The sequence below is a fragment of the Berghia stephanieae genome, chromosome 2 (genome assembly GCF_034508935.2).
Source record: "Berghia stephanieae isolate SIO BIC M18660-M18661 chromosome 2, UCSD_Bste_1.3, whole genome shotgun sequence".
NCBI lineage: Eukaryota > Metazoa > Mollusca > Gastropoda > Nudibranchia > Aeolidiidae > Berghia > Berghia stephanieae.
In genome coordinates, this window is record NC_088361.1 from 63090969 (window position 1) to 63105160 (window position 14192).

General features: G+C 38.5%; 1 protein-coding gene and 1 long non-coding RNA gene across 2 annotated transcripts in view; both read right to left on the reverse strand.

The window, feature by feature from the left end:
- The window catches only part of LOC144965314 (uncharacterized), a 124145-nt gene that overhangs the window by 101609 nt on the left and 8344 nt on the right, over window positions 1-14192 (reverse strand). The window lies entirely within an intron of this gene.
- LOC144965315 (uncharacterized) lies at window positions 7655-9586 on the reverse strand. Its single transcript, XR_013643999.1, has 2 exons — window positions 9394-9586; window positions 7655-7892 (listed from the first exon to the last, which is right to left on the reverse strand). It is a non-coding gene; the product is annotated as an uncharacterized LOC144965315 (long non-coding RNA).

Below are 14192 nucleotides of genomic sequence, written 5' to 3' on the forward strand. Positions count from 1 at the left end.
AATGACCAGTTTCTATTTTAAGAAAATTGACATCTTGAGACTGAAATAAGCGAAAGAAGTGGAGCGACCGCAGGGTGGCGAAGTTCCCCGACTCTACCCTATATCTTGAGGTTGAGACCAGAAAACTTACTTCGTCAAATTTCTGGTTTTGGATTTGTTTCCCAAAAAATCAATTGGATTGAAAAAAAAATTCTAGCCTTGAAATCGCCTTGATATATATCCGGACATGTGAGATATCATGTGTCATGCCTGGGTCACGTAAGTGACATTTACACAATGGGTGACATAACTACGAACTTGATTAAACACTGATATATCTTTATTACGTGATTGGAATTCTTTTAAAATTGAAATATAGAAAGTAAAGACACAGACCAAAGCAATGCAGGGCTATTTATAGGCATTGCATCATGAGTATGAAAGATGAATGCGTTTGAGTTAGGTCGCCCGAAAAATGGGTGACCTAATGCACAAACCTTATGAAAACCTGAGTTAGGTGTCCCAAATGGCTACCTAACGTAGTATTTAGTAATATATATATATATATATATATATATATATATATATATATATATATATATATATATATAAATTATATGTTCTTACCTCGTTATTTTTACATATTCTCCTACAACAGTGTTTCGTCCAGAGTTCCTGGAGTCATCAGGAAGGTTGATTGCCCAGTCAGGAACTCTGGACGAAACAATGTTGTAGGAGAATATGTAAAAAAAAGAAAAAAACGTGAGGTCAACAAATTAATCATTCGCTCCAAGAATTTGTCGAGCGCTCTACATGGTTCCAGCTAACTCCCCTCGATCATATAATATATAAGTTCAGTTGACAGAGCACATCACTGGACTCGCGGGAAATGGAACCTGTTTCGGTCAAGAGTGTCAGTGAGTTATTTTCTGACCCTTTTGTCCAATTAGAGGAGATTGAGTTTGTGGTGGAAATTATTTTGCGAATAATTTACCAAAACCCGAGTGCCCTATTCAAAGAGTAGCAAGCATTTTGTTACTGTCATTTTAAAAGCTACAGTAAGAACATGGTAAAATGGTCTCAAGACTCTGAAAGACTTTTGTGATAATTACTTTTCTTTCGCTTACTTTATAGGTATCACCAAGCAAACCTATTGCAAATCCATATATATATATATATATATATATATATATATATATATATATATATATATATATATATATATATGACTCATTCTCAAAAGGTGGTCCCATGAATGTCACAAATAGGTCAATTTTTCAAAATGCACCCAAAGCTGTGAAATTCCACCAAAATGTAAAGTGAGACCCACAGTTTATATAAATATATAACAGAAGATAAGTGAAGCAAGGGTCACCCAGCTACAGGCGAAGAAACATGCTATGCACACATGTCTTGTACGACGTGCATGACAGAGGAAATGTGACACATAAAGCACCAAAACACAAATAAAACACTTTGAAATGATGCTGTTTTCAAATTTATTTGATGAAAGAACATTAAAAATAATATGAATGGTTAAAGAAAGAAAAATAACTATCAATTATACAAAAGTCATTGTGTCATCATGGCGTACAAGAATATGGAAATCATCCAAAAAGACTTATCAAAAATAAGCCAAATATGACCATTATACAAAAACACTTTCATGACAGCATCTAACAACACAAAGAACATTCATTAAATAGAGTCAAAACAAAATAAACAAAGGTATAATTACTTGTATGACATAATTATGATGACACAAACTGAGCTATGTGCCACTTTGTTTTTAAGGGTTTTACAGCGCTTGAGACACATTTAGGTCATCTCAGCGCCAATAATATGAAAGGTAACATGACGGTAAAAAAATATAGATTTACAACTGAAAGTACACAAGAAAAAGTAAGACAAAAGGGAAGCGTTCAAACAGGGAAAAGATGTAGCTAGATTCCAAGAGCACACTGTCAGTGTTCTTAGTTTGAAATACCCAAAAGTCTCATCCATAACAAACAAGCGCAAGTCCCCAATAAGTATAAGAAGAGGGAAACACTCAAACGTTTACAATTCATGATAGATATAACATGTAAAAGAAAACAATACAATACAGATCAGCATCTCGTAAAACTAACTAGAAATTTGTTTTGTTTTATAAGGGCTTCACAGCGCTTGCGACACATCATATCAGTGCCAGTAAAAAGGAAGAAATTAAATGGGATAGTAAAAAGTTCCAGAATTACAATTAAAGCACCCAAGAAAAGTTAAGACAAAAGGGAATTGGTACAAATAGGAAACAGGTCGATTTCAACAGCAAATCAAAGTAGGTACTTAGTTTGAAATCACCTAAATGTCTCATCCTGACGTGAAGCACAGCTCCCCACTAAGAGGAACACACTCAAATGTTTACAAATGTTATATATATATATATAAAACATAATATAGTGCAGAATCTCATTCCAAGACAAAGACAGAAAGCAAGTTTAAAAAAGATAAAGGAGGATAGAAGGCACAGTAATTAGCTCTCTGCCCACTATGGGAGGTCAGGAACCTCACCCAGGCGTAGCAGTTTCAGTCACCCATGGAAAATAATTTTGGTGCACACTACTGTAGTAGGAAGCTAAATTGACTGAAATTCAATTGCACAAGGGGTCGTTAGATGTAGAAGAGGAGCAACATGATTCGCTACCCAATGCTCATCCCGCATGTCCCTAGAAGAGCACCACAATAAAGCAATACAATCCTTGTGTCGCGGAACAGCCGGTTGTAGGGTCCTATTAAAAAAAGAGGAAATACTAGCAGGGCCCAATGTAGGGTACACAGACATGATAGGAGATCCAAATGCATTACATGCAGCCATGAGCTGCCACATGCCCATGAAAGAAGATGGTCTACTGACATCTAAAACTTCTGCCTGATAGGTCATATAGAGATCCTCACAATGGAAATCAGAGAGCAGAGAAAGGGTTGCCAACTCCTCAGAAGGGAGAGTGAGATAAACAGTGGAATTGAGAACCAGTTCAGAAACAATCCTACACCTAACCTCCAGGTGGCAATCCTCGGATCCAAACGCCCACACACTAATAGATCTGGGTACACAATTGCCATCCGCTCCAACCATCAAAGGATAAAGACACGTCAAACCCTTAGGTACCAATGCCAGGGCAGCCTTATCAACAGAGCCTTGGCAATCAAGAATGCTAGGGTAAGCTAACTGTGAAGGAAGCGCAAATTGTGAAATTAACCCCGAAAATGAATCGACACAAGCTACAAGATTATTGTATGACTGACAATTTGACATTTGGAGAGAGAAGCGGTGAAAAAATTGTTCTCGAGACTCTTCAACCAACAAGGGTTCATTGATAGAAATGGGTAACAAATCCACTGCTTTATCATCAACTGGGACAGAGACTACATTATCATCAACTGGGGCAGAGACTACATTATCATCAACTGGGACAGAGACTACATTATCATCAACTGGGGCAGAGACTGCATTATCATCAACTGGGGCAGAGACTGCATTATCATCAACTGGGACAGAGACTACATTATCATCGACTGGGACACAGAATACGTTATCATCAACTGGGGCAGAGACTACATTATCATCAACTGGGACACAGACTACATTATCATTGACTGGGGCAGAGTCTGCATGAAAATTGACTGAATTATCAAGTGGAGCCGAGCCAGGTCTGAGACTCAACCACATATTGGTAAATTTCATAGGACGCCAAGATCCAACAAACTCAATATGGGGGCAAGCATTGTAACAACCGGAAACACACGCAGGACAAAAGCAAGACAGATTTCGAGCAAGCAAACCATCTTTGACTGGCCTGACACTATGAATGGCTCTAGTACCAGGAACAGTTTGCAAGGAACAGGAAGAAATGACAGGAAGATCCTCACTTTGCACCATCTCGAAACACCGAAATAAATGAGAACACTCAGAATCCAATGTTGAACTTATGGAGAGATTACGCCTGCAAAAATCTAACATATCAGATGCATTCTGTATGACAACTGTTCTGGCAAGTACCGCACGACTTGCTGCCCGCTTCACAACACCACCTAAGGCATCACATGGATTCTTTCCATGACGAGACCCAAAGTAGCATCGTTCAACAGTCAGCAGAGACTCGCGACAGATGAAAAAAGAAGAAGAAAGGAAGCTTTGACTTATATTGTGATGAGCAGCCGTCACTGAAAATGACCATGTGATGAATGTGTGGAGGGAGGTGGGTGGAAAAGAGTTTTCTTACTATCGCATCTACCATATTGGCAGAGTGGCAAAGGTCGTCTGAAAGAAAAACAACATTAGATGTGACTCTCTCACCACATTGACAATTATAATACAAGACACAGGGGTGCACTGTGACTTGCGAATACCCATAATAGGCAGACTGTGGCTGATCTTGGTTACAACACAGGTAATTTTCCGCAAAATCCAGTGTGAGAACTGCCCAACCAGATGGCAATGACTTGCATAGCAACCTGTACTGATGAGACTGCCAGCGATGGACATAATCATGCAATGCCAAGTTTCTCGACTCACACTTCAACTCATCACCAAACTCATCGAAGGAACCTCTTTTGTTCACCAGCTCCAACCGCGACTTGCCTCTCCGCATCACATACTCCCATCTCTTCCACTCTAATTCCCTATCACACACCATTCTTGCCTTGTTGAGTACACCATCAAGACCATCGCTACCACAATCATTACACCGCCTCATCAAACACACCCTTTTCAATTCCTCACACACAGTCATTTTCACCAACTCTTTCACACTGTCAACACTACAACCACACAACTTCCCCAAAACTCTCATCTTAATCATTGGATTTATGCATATATCACACATGCACTGCTTGTATGGTGTCTTCAAAAAGCTTAACACATTTTTTGGGCGTTTCTTAAAAAATGTAGCCCGACAAACAATGGTCCCGTGTTCCGCTACGAAGTCATTAAATAAACTAACAATTGTTCTATCCAGAATCTTCCTTGAGACAAGGTCCTTGTCAACAGCGTTTTTGGAGGAAAGATAGACAGAGTTGTCTTCAAAATACTCAGTAATGGCTTTATCAGTGGCAGACTTATAAAGCCTCCGGTATGGTTCTGTCGCACGAGTCCTATGAAGGCCATGCTTCCTGATGGAATATTTGTCCATCAAGGAGCCAGCAATGTCTGTGATAAGCGACTTCGCTTTCAGAGCAATCTTACTCCGCATGGGCTTCAAAACCTCAAACATTTTTGTGAAGAGATCAAGCGAAGCAGTTGGTTTAAGCTTAGTTGGGGACGAATACTTGATGCCTAGAGCATCAAGCTCTGAGGCTTGACGCTTGTGAAGTTGCCTAATCAGCTGTTGCAGATTGATCAGCAATTTCTTGCCAGATCCCAGCTTTTTCCGAAGACGATGAAGAGCTGAAGACCGTGCAGATGATGTTGGCACAGTATGTGCGTCTGATGTCACAGGGACTGCAGCTGCTTTCGCTTTCTCCTTTTTGGAATGGTAGTATGCCCTGTTCTTCTCCTTCTCCCTCCTCTTTTTCTGGGAGGACATATTAGCTCTCCGTTTTTGCTGAGCCAGCCTGTTGTTCTCTCGTCTTTGCTCAACGACTTGCTGGGTGGCCCTTGTTGCAGGTTTCGGGGCAGGTTTCTTTTTCTTAGACACACCATCCCTGAAAGAGACGATGACAAAAAGAATTAATGTAAGCGGAATCATGTCTTATCAAATGAGTTTTTCTAAAATATTATGTTTAACATCTGCAACGATTAAAGTTAAAACTCATGACAAGGAGACACATTAACAATCCCACCCCCAGTTCAGCAATATGGCAGTATTGCAATATAAATTAAACAAGGAAAAAAGAAAAGAGCTGTCGCCTACTATCTGGATACCAAAATAAATCATGTCCCTCAAATTGCACCATATCCTTACACCCATTCACTTCAACTGATAGCACTGGTCCTGTGGTGTTATGCAAATCTTAAAACAATGCGAACCCAAACCAAAAATTTCAGGTCTATGTATGTCCTGTCATCCAGCTATTTGACCAAAAAAGGCTTAACCATAAAAACACCAACATATTGCACAGATAGTGTATTGTTCTTGTTTTAAAAAAAAAAATATTAATCTGTTGTTTTACTTCTGCTCCATATACAAATCATCATGTCCAGGTTATGGCAAACAATTATATCACCAAAAAAGAATTTATCAATCGGAAGCCACGATATAATAATAACCTTCCGGAAACAACCCACTAAACTCAAGAAAACCACTTCTTCCAAAAAGGTAATAGTCACAGAGACAGAGACACCTGGTCTGGTCCCCCAATAACACATAAATGACAATTTGGACCATCAGTTGAAAGTTTTGGAATAAAAGTCATGGAGACCTGGCTAAATTGCAGGAGATTGCAGTCTTACTTACATATGGTCTACAGTAACTGTAATGTATTTTAACAGTGACTAGATTTATTTTTATTTGCTTTGGTGTAATAATTGTATCTAAAAAGGTAGAAATTCCAATCCAGTGGGGTGTTACAACCTTTTCAGACATTGACATAATAAAGTACCCCTAAAATGTATGTTAACATTCCTTTGAACCTACACTGATACAAGAGCAGGGTCCAAAAAAAAAAAAAAAAAAAAGGACTGGAGTGCATTCATATTTCACTGATTTATAATGGGGGAAAATGGGTGATGTGTATCTTAATATCAACTCCTTATCAAAGATGATTCGATTTAGTTATCACCAAACACAAAATCTGTAACAAATAGTGAAAATATAAAAAAGAAAAAAAAAACAACAAAGTATATTCTATGCTACATGCATACATTTTATGCGAATCCCAAATAAGTACAATCAGTATTAGCAAAAAGTGGCTTTCTTATAAGCAAATGACCTTAAAGAAATACACTGGAGCTCGCCGTAAGCTCATTCCAAGCATAAATGCTCGTTACTCCCTGGCACGCGTTACAACCAATTTTCAAAGGAAAGAACCACATATTAATTTGGCCGTTTAAATACATCGTTAACACGGTGCTGGACTTCATACTAAAGTGTCGACATAACTCCGCAATCGTTGCTTCATTCTTCTCCACTTTTATGGTGGAGATTTTCTTATTTGAGAATAATGTTCACATTGTAATGAGTTGAACTTAGGTATGGTGACGGTATGAATTTGGCCAAAAGTTTGCCGAAAACAAACAGACAAGTTGACAGTTGACAACAGGAACTGACACGCTATGACGTAAAAAAAAAAAAGTGGTTGTGATCATGGTGAACGGTGCCGATAGGTACAATACATTGTATGCGATCTGTACTGCAATGAGGTTACTGATCTAAGATATTTCATCATGAATTTGTGTATATGGTTATAATTTCAATCAAATTGCTCAGTTTTTGGTGAACTAAGAACAATGTTTACAACTACTGGTTTGAGTTTACCATACTTGTGTAAAATATTGCAATAGTGGACAGGAAAATCAACTTCGTTTAATTGGAACTGCGGTTAGTCGCAACAACGAACTTACACCATTGCGGTGCAATTGAATAAAAACTATGCACCTGTGTCGCGGTCACTGCAAACATGTGAATAGTATTATCAGTGTGAGAGATACGCTCCAACCTTAGGTCTCAGTCCGAGCATTGCCATTACAACATACCTCTTTTTCTTTTCTTCTCAAATACGGTGTTTTAATTTCTGCTGCTCCTTTTTCTCATCAGACAAACTGGCCCTGTACTGCCTTAAACGCTCCCTTTCCTTTGCTTTGAAAGCTGCAGCCATTACGGAATCCGACAAGATTTTTACTCGATACCTCAAATTTGATGCCTTTTTCTTGACACTGGAGGCCTCACCATCAAGGTCATCAAACAGCTTTTTGCAAGCTGCCCTTTTAGGCCGATCTGTGAATCAGAAGAAAACAGGAGTACTTATAAGATACTGTGGTAAAAACAAAGACACCAAGCTAGCCTATTCATATCAGCTAAGACTAAGACATAGTGTGCGCTTAAGGGAAAAGTTAAATATAGATGTTTAACCACCAGACTGGTGATGTGAGAATTAGGTGAAATGCGCTTTTACATGAGCCTATTGCCCAATACAAGTAGATACATGATCACAGCTACACCATAACATTTCAAGTCACAAGTCAACCACCTAAAAGATTATAAGTAAATACTGACAAATAAGGTGTGTCAAATTCAAACAAGTAAAAAATAGCAGTAAAATGATATTTGAATTATAAAAACCAAAAAAATCAAAACAAAAGAGTGCCATTACTTATTCACATTCTAACAAAAGATCAAGACTACCAACCTGGCAGTACCTATTTTTCCATAACAAACAAAAAAAAAAAAAACAGAACAAGACACTTTTTTTCAATTGGTACCACAATGTATTCATGCTGTAAAGCCCAAAATGCCAAGACAAAGTACGACAGGTGACATTAAAAAAATCATGTCACTTGATCCATGTGGAGTACAAGTCTTAATCCATGACCAATAAGCAAACTCTCAAATAAAAATGAAGTTGAAGACATATATTTGGAAATAATTCACAAGATATTCACTATGAGTAACAACCCCTGCCTATAAATATGATACAGAAATGAAAGAAGGCTATGGCTCAGCTTGTATGACAAAATGACAAAAAACAAAGACAAAGTACGACAAGTGACATTAAAAAAATCATGTCACTTGATCCATGTGGAGTACAAGTCTTAATCCATGACCAATAAGCAAACTCTCAAATAAAAATGAAGTTGAAGACATATATTTGGAAATAATTCACAAGATATTCACTATGAGTAACAACCCCTGCCTATAAATATGATACAGAAATGAAAGAAGGCTATGCTTCAGCTTGTATGACAAAATGACAAAAAACAAAGACAAAGTACGACAAGTGACATTAAAAAAATCATGTCACTTGATCCATGTGGAGTACAAGTCTTAATCCATGACCAATAAGCAAACTCTCAAATAAAAGTGAAGTTGAAGACATATATTTGGAAATAATTCACAAGATATTCACTATGAGTAACAACCCCTGCCTATAAATATGATACAGAAATGACTGTAGGCTATGACTCAGCTTGTATGATATAGTGACAAAAAAAACAAAGGCACCGCACGACAAATGACATAAAAAAAATCATGTCACTTGATCCACGTGGTGGTACAAGGCTAAAATCACGAATTACACCAATATCATCCTATAAAAAAATTGAAGAGTGCATGCACTTGGTATTATTTCTTAAAATAAATGTTGCCTTGTAAAAAAATTCCTACATACAAATAGTTTGAAAGAGTCATTGCTGAGGACTCGATTGTACGATACAATGACACAAAGAGAATAACATGTGTACGACAATATGACCGAGTCATAAAATAGTGTCATATTTACCCATCAAGGTTTTTGAGAGCAGACAGCAGGTTCTTAAAGCGATCGATGACGTCCGGGTGATAAGTGAAACAAAAATGCTTTGTCCTGACACGTGCAATCGGTAGGAAGCGAGTTTTCAACTTTGTTTTAATAAAGATTTCTTCCTTGTGCGACAGTCACCCAACACATACGACGTGAAGCTCTGAGAATGACCGAAACTGTGTGTGCTCACGATTTTTATACTTTTTGACGAAATGAAACGGAAGTAGTTCTTTTTAATTAACTTAGGCACATTTTTCTACTGCTCGGAACTGTTAAGTACCGGGGAAAGCTATTTGTATGAGTTAATTGATGAAAACTTGTACGGCGGAAAATGACCGAAACGAAGTTAAAATATTTTGAAATATCATAAAATTATTTTTTTTTACCCATAGTAATTATATACCCCACTCTATTAACTCTACTGTGAAGGAAGTAATAGGACTGGCCATAAACACATTCTAAATCGACGCGTTTATAGTAAAAAATGAGTCCTTGTTGAGCCCTGACGATGACCGAAACATCGTCGTACGAAGTCAATTTTTTCAAACGACCGAATATAATTAATATGTGATTAAAATTCAATTTTTCAGATTTAAACAATATATTTTACATTTAATTCTAATCTATAAATAGATTTGGACGAATAGAATGTGATCAAATTGCGAAAATAGAATCTAAAATGTCGCCTAGTTCAGACAGTGACAAAAACGTGACTACAAAAATCAGATATTTTAATACATAATTTATTTATTTGCTAAGAAGACAAATAGGTAGAAAAGAGATATTATTCCCATTATTCCCTTGGCCTATTTACTTCACTTCATTACGAGTTTCATTTTTTTTAAATGTCAGATTTTATTAAAAGGAGGACTTCTCTTTTGCCACACCCACTGTGCGCACCTTTTGAGAATGAGTCATATATATATATATATAGATATATAGATATATATTGATCAACAGCAAAATTAGCTTTTATGTCAATATTATTTAAGTTACGAGAAAGTACTACAGAAAAGTGAGTGGAGCAGGCACTTATGTTGGTAACAACAAGATATGAAGTGAATAGAAAAGTGCCAGAAGACAATAGAGAATAAAAATTTTTCGCGGCGGTGGTGGGGTTCGAACCTGCGACCTTATTGGTACGACAACTCCGCCTGGCAGGTGAGAGCGTGGCTCTACCGTGTGAGCTATCCACGAACACAAAAAATATTCGTTTCAAACCCAAAGTCATTACTAGATCCCTCTCTCACCCACTTCTTGAGACCGCCGATTCGTTCGTACACCACCATCGCGAATAATTTTGACCAGCAGTTAAGCTTAATAGCCAATATTCTCAACACAAACATATAACATAGAAACGATTGAGACATTGAGTATGCTCCGGTGTATGGGGTGAATTTTTAATTCAGAAAAGTGAGTGGAGCAGGCACTTATGTTGGTAACAACAAGATATGAAGTGAATAGAAAAGTGCCAGAAGACAATAGAGAATAAAAATTTTTCGCGGCGGTGGTGGGGTTCGAACCTGCGACCTTATTGGTACGACAACTCCGCCTGGCAGGTGAGAGCGTGGCTCTACCGTGTGAGCTATCCACGAACACAAAAAATATTCGTTTCAAACCCAAAGTCATTACTAGATCCCTCTCTCACCCACTTCTTGAGACCGCCGATTCGTTCGTACACCACCATCGCGAATAATTTTGACCAGCATTAAGCTTAATAGCCAATATTCTCAACACAAACATATAACATAGAAACGATTGAGACATTGAGTATGCTCCGGTGTATGGGGTGAATTTTTAATTCAGAAAAGTGAGTGGAGCAGGCACTTTTTCTGATAAAATTCACCCCATACACCGGAGCATACTCAAATGTCTCAATCGTTCAAGTTACTATGTGATTAAATATTGCTTTAAGCTTACTGCTGGTCAAAATTATTCGCGATGTGTGTACGAACGAATCGCGGTCTCAAGAAGGGTGGAGGGATCTAGTCATGACTGTGAAAACGAATATTTTTGTGTTCGGAAAGCTCATACGTAGAGCCACCTCTCACCTGCAGGCGGAGTTGTCGTACAAACCAGTCGCGATATTGACCACAGCTAGCTTAATAGCAATATTCTCAACACAAACATATAACATGAAACATTGAGACATGATATCTCGTATGGGTGATTTTTAATCAAAAGTGATGGACCACTTTTTCTGAATTAAAAATTCACCCCATACACCGGAGCATACTCAATGTCTCAATCGTTTCTATGTTATATGTTTGTGTTGAGAATATTGGCTATTAAGCTTAACTGCTGGTCAAAATTATTCGCGATGGTGGTGTACGAACGAATCGGCGGTCTCAAGAAGTGGGTGAGAGAGGGATCTAGTAATGACTTTGGGTTTGAAACGAATATTTTTTGTGTTCGTGGATAGCTCACACGGTAGAGCCACGCTCTCACCTGCCAGGCGGAGTTGTCGTACCAATAAGGTCGCAGGTTCGAACCCCACCACCGCCGCGAAAAATTTTTATTCTCTATTGTCTTCTGGCACTTTTCTATTCACTTCATATCTTGTTGTTACCAACATAAGTGCCTGCTCCACTCACTTTTCTGAATTAAAAATTCACCCCATACACCGGAGCATACTCAATGTCTCAATCGTTTCTATGTTATATGTTTGTGTTGAGAATATTGGCTATTAAGCTTAACTGCTGGTCAAAATTATTCGCGATGGTGGTGTACGAACGAATCGGCGGTCTCAAGAAGTGGGTGAGAGAGGGATCTAGTAATGACTTTGGGTTTGAAACGAATATTTTTTGTGTTCGTGGATAGCTCACACGGTAGAGCCACGCTCTCACCTGCCAGGCGGAGTTGTCGTACCAATAAGGTCGCAGGTTCGAACCCCACCACCGCCGCGAAAAATTTTTATTCTCTATTGTCTTCTGGCACTTTTCTATTCACTTCATATCTTGTTGTTACCAACATAAGTGCCTGCTCCACTCACTTTTCTGAATTAAAAATTCACCCCATACACCGGAGCATACTCAATGTCTCAATCGTTTCTATGTTATATGTTTGTGTTGAGAATATTGGCTATTAAGCTTAACTGCTGGTCAAAATTATTCGCGATGGTGGTGTACGAACGAATCGGCGGTCTCAAGAAGTGGGTGAGAGAGGGATCTAGTAATGACTTTGGGTTTGAAACGAATATTTTTGTGTTCGTGGATAGCTCACACGGTAGAGCCACGCTCTCACCTGCCAGGCGGAGTTGTCGTACCAATAAGGTCGCAGGTTCGAACCCCACCACCGCCGCGAAAAATTTTTATTCTCTATTGTCTTCTGGCACTTTTCTATTCACTTCATATCTTGTTGTTACCAACATAAGTGCCTGCTCCACTCACTTTTCTGAATTAAAAATTCACCCCATACACCGGAGCATACTCAATGTCTCAATCGTTTCTATGTTATATGTTTGTGTTGAGAATATTGGCTATTAAGCTTAACTGCTGGTCAAAATTATTCGCGATGGTGGTGTACGAACGAATCGGCGGTCTCAAGAAGTGGGTGAGAGAGGGATCTAGTAATGACTTTGGGTTTGAAACGAATATTTTTTGTGTTCGTGGATAGCTCACACGGTAGAGCCACGCTCTCACCTGCCAGGCGGAGTTGTCGTACCAATAAGGTCGCAGGTTCGAACCCCACCACCGCCGCGAAAAAATTTTTATTCTCTATTGTCTTCTGGCACTTTTCTATTCACTTCATATCTTGTTGTACCAACATAAGTGCTCTCACTCATTTTGATCTAAATCACCCATCACGGACATATAATTCTCAATCGCTTCTAGTATATGTTTGGTTGGAAATGCTATTAAGCTTACTGCTGTCAAAATTATTCGCGATGGACGTCGAACGAATCAGGCGTTCAAAATGTGTGTGGAGGGGATTAGTAATGACTTTGGGTTTGATAACAAATTTTGTGATCGTGGATACCCCACGGAAAGCAGGCCTCACCTGCCAGGTGAGTTGTCGTACCAATAAGTGTCGCAGTTTGAACCACACCGCCGCGAAAAATTTATTCTCTATTGTCTTCTGCACTTTCTATTCATTCAATCTGTAGAAGTATACAATTTGTCTGCAGCGTCAAATGTACTCATTCCTAAATGGCTAGGAGTTTGCTAATAAGTATCACAGACCGCGAGATCAGGTTTCCTTTGATCCGCAGTTATGATAATTGGACCGTTGGCGACTACACAAGAGATCGTCCAGGGAAAAGGGATCCCTCATTTGTATGTTGTTTTAACAGTGCCAAGTGTCTCATTTAGAAACCAAAGGCTTTTGTCTCTCCTACGTGAGTAATCATAGTAAAAAATGAGAACATACTTCAACTGGGGTTACAGAAAGTGCAGTGCTATCGCTTGGGAAATTGTGACAGTCTAATCGTGTATTCAACTGACCTTTGGTTAACCAAACGTTGATCTGGAAAAACTGTATTTAAAAAATTGGCCAGAAAACTCGTCCTTCGAATATCGATCGATTTCAATTATCCTCAGTTTGAAAGATTTTGCCAAGATGTGGATCGTTCAAATCTATTTATTTGAAGGACGATTGTTTTTTTCTGGCCAAATATTTAAATACATGCACTTCCACAGAACGGTACTTTTAACTGGTTAACATTGACGGTTTAGTTTAAAGTGTAAAATTTGGGTTGAAATGGATGCCCACTATGTTGTATTAAACCCTATTTTCATACTTGGGGGCCAAAAAGACCCCAGGGTGTGTTTTTTATTCAT